General features: G+C 29.7%; 1 long non-coding RNA gene across 1 annotated transcript; it reads right to left on the bottom strand.

Annotated features, from left to right (window-relative positions):
• Positions 1 to 266: 266 nt before the first annotated feature.
• On the bottom strand, positions 267 to 3,330 carry LOC145018262 (uncharacterized). Its single transcript, XR_013666927.1, has 2 exons — positions 2,891 to 3,330; positions 267 to 1,324 (listed from the first exon to the last, which is right to left on the bottom strand). It is a non-coding gene; the product is annotated as an uncharacterized LOC145018262 (long non-coding RNA).
• Between the last annotated feature and the right edge of the window lie 630 nt (positions 3,331 to 3,960).

The following is a 3,960-nucleotide window of genomic DNA, read 5'->3' as shown; positions in this document are numbered from 1 at the left end:
CAGGTATAAAAGCGAGTCTTGCGCATAACAAAATTTTCATTGTACATCGGTACTACGAAATACCACATCTAAAACCATTGTGTCGTTTCGTTTCAATTTATGCACTTGATATCATTTTCAAAGAATATGAGCGGTCCAAAGAATTTGGATTTGTTTATGAAAATTGTGGATGTCAAGTACGTACAAGTTATGGGCTGCCATGTGCGCATGAACAAGCTATATTTGTTAAAAAAGGTCATTGTGTACCGCTTCATTCAGTAGATAAGTTTTGGAAGAAACTTGATTTATTAGAATGCAAATCGTTAGAAGATGATAAATTGGGTTGTGCAGTTGAGGTAAATATGTTTAATGCTCATTACGAAAAACAATCAAGACCTGTTAAGTTAAGTTTAGCAAGGAAGTTACTAAACTTAATCACGCCGTCAACAACTTCAGTTTCTGAACCTGCTACTCACAAAAATACTCGTGGGCGCCCCTCCTTAAAGAAGAAACTTTTCAAGAAAACCCATATCGATTTAAACCACGACCCACCAACTCAACATCCACCACCTCAAGATCAACCGACTCAAGCGCCACCAACTCAATATCCGTCTCGACGTAGCATTTCTACTTATACGCCTGATTATATGCGGTCTAATTTGTTTGATCTAAACCAGGAGCCGGATAGGCACAGTACGTACTCGTTCCGAGAACCTCCAATGTTCAACTCAACTTTTAATCAGGAACAATCGATGCATAGCTCGTACTTCAACCAAGAACAAGTAATGTATAATTCAGATCCACTTATGAATGAAATTCCGTATGAATTTCATCCATATGTCACAAACATACAAAACGTGAGGGGAGATGGAAATTGTGGATTTCGTGCAATAGCTGCGTGTCTCGGTTATAGTGAAGATAATTGGCGTCAAATCCGCTTAGATTTACAGAATGAGTTGTTAGCACACCCAGCTGAGTACGCACAGATTTTTGATTACGATTTAAACACCATACACCACTCATTGAATTTCAATGGATCACATTTCGCACCAACAGATCGTTGGTTGATTATGCCGGTCACTAGCTTTCTCATTGCTAACAAGTATAATGTAATAGTTATTTTTCTAAGCAAAGATAGTCCGTCAACATGTTTTCCACTATGGCTTGGTCCCCAAGACATCTCAACTCATAGAGTTGTTGTTATTGCTCTTGTTAGAGGTGATCATTATGTGAAGGTTGATTTACATGGAGGATATCCAATGCCTACTATTTTACCACTTTGGCGTCACAACAGATCATCACGGTCTGCTGGATGGGAAACTGTTTATGCTGCTCGCCTGAATTCCTACATTTCTCCATTTGCAACACACAATAATTGTAACAATTCTACAGTTATAATATCCGATAATTAATAAAATCAAATTTATGTTTTGTTGTTTATAATTATTAAGATCTCTATAAATTAAAAAAAATTGTTTTTTTTTTTGTTTTTTTTTTTTTTTTTATAAATTTAGCAAACTTATATATGTGCGATTCTGATGTTTCTAAAAAAAAGATTAAATATTTTGAAGTACAATGTACCATTTACAATTTCTATTTGAACCAAAATAATATAGTTTAAAGGGGTTTTATACCTAAGCTTGCGTGAGGTTGTTATATATATTCACTTTGCCCATAAAATTTCAATTATCGTATTAATATGCGTGCCGATAAAATGTATTAATATGTGTGTCAATCATTTTATCGATAAAATGTAATGTATATATATATATATATATATATATATATATATATATATATATATATATATATATATATATATAAAGTATAAAGTTTAATCTAAAAATCAGTATAAGTACATGGGTATTTACTATAAATTTGAAAAATAACATATTTATGAATGCTCTTATATATATATATATATATATATATATATATATATATATATATATATATATATATATATATATATATATATATATATATATATATATATATATATGAAAGTCTTAGAAAATAAAAGGTTTGATTTAAAAATCAATATAAATATAAGTATGTTTAAGGTAAAATGAAAAATAACATTAATAACTTTGAATAAATATTTTTTATTAAAAAATCATTTTAATATGTTAAAATTGATAAGTGAAGATTTAAAACTTCATTCGTGCATATAATTAGAAAGATGTTTTTATGCCATTTCTTAAAAGGTAAATTTTGAAAGATAAATAAAAGTATAGGGACAAAATTGGAATATATTAAGTAAAAGGTTTAAAATAAAATTTTAAAAAACAAAAGGTAAATTTTGAAAGATAAATAGAAGCATGAGGACAACATTTGAAAATTAAAATACTATTATATACATGAGATTTGATTGATGGAAGTATATTTTGCAATAATTATTCGTGCATATAGATATTTATTCGTGGGTTTAGAATTACCCATTTTATTGAAGTGGTAAATACAATGACACGCCGTGTACATCTGTCCACCATTTTGCACTGATCAAAATATTCCATCTCTCACCTCTATGATATCTTGAAGCAGTACTGTTACTGTTTTCGATCATCTCTTTATGCCTCTCATTTACCCAGTAGATTTTGATTTACATGTTTGAATATGACTTTTATAGATGTATGTAATGTAATAGAGATTGTCAATCAAACAAAACTGTAATCTAGAAATAGAAGATCGTGAAATCAAATTGAGCTTATAAACTAATACGCATTAAGATCTACTTTACGCATCATAGATCTGAGTATATATATCAAGTCAAATTCTGATAAATTAAGCTAAACGCTTTCATATCAATTAAACAAGCACATAAACACGGAAAATTAAACCAATTCCATGTCGTCAAAAAACTGAAACATAATTTACACAAAATATAAATCACTTTGGGATAAGACTTCACCTGAATCAACATAGACAGATCAAAATAAGTGATGATTGTTAACCAACGTCATAACCTCGAAACACAAGAACACGTCGTTTACTGAACAACGAAAGAATCACAGATTCCACTTCGAAGACGACGTGTTCTTGAGTTTCAGAGGTGATGACATTGCATTAGAATGAACAAGAATCTTCAACCGATTGGGGTGTATAAAACGGATTACGAGTATAGCAGATTCTAAAACTGAGAAACCATCGTTTCACAGATGATGTGCACGATGTTTTTCTCAGTTTTAGAGACGACGATACCGTACCAGACTTTGAAGTCTTTGGTGGAAGTTTGTGGAGATTTATAGAGGTGGACGGCGGCAACCTTAGGCTATATTTGCTGAAACCCTAGCCCTCACCTGTACTCTTTCTTTTTAAGAATTACAAAAAGCATCCTTCGAGTATTGTTTAATCAAAAATCATCCTTTTAGTATTGTTTTAATATATCTGTAATCTCTTAGTCCCGAAAGCCAACGGGGTCAAATTGCCTCTCACCTAACAGTATTTAGGAATTTGCTTTTTTTTTTTTTTTTTTCTTCTCGTAAGTGTTTTTATTAGGTCCAAAAGTAGTTTTCATTAGCAGGGTGTGTGGATGTGCTTTTTAATGTCAACACTGTTATTTTTTTTAGAAAAGTGTTTATTGATTTATAGATTATTTTTTTAAATAAACTTTTTAAAAACTATTTGGATTAGCTTTTATGGTAATAAAAATAAAAAGTTAATAATTTATTTTTTTAAATGTTTTACTTAACTTTTACATATAAAATGATAAAAAAAAATAAAAATAAAAAAAAAAAAAAAAAAAAAAACATGACAATTAACATTCTTTTCTTTTAGAGGATATTTTAAAAGAATAAATGTAATTTGAAGTCTAAAAAGCCAAACGTCATTTAAGAAGCAAACTACCATTTACTTTTCAATTTAAGTTTTTGAACCCTTTAAAAAAAAAAGTCATTTTCGCCAAACATTTTTCCTAACTTAAAGCTAATAAGTCAACAAAATATAACTTAAAGAAAATCATCCCCATCACTAAGGTTGATT

This window comes from Lactuca saligna, chromosome 9, assembly GCF_052625555.1.
Source record: "Lactuca saligna cultivar CGN05327 chromosome 9, ASM5262555v1, whole genome shotgun sequence".
NCBI lineage: Eukaryota > Viridiplantae > Streptophyta > Magnoliopsida > Asterales > Asteraceae > Lactuca > Lactuca saligna.
This window is presented reverse-complemented; position numbering and strand designations above follow the sequence as displayed.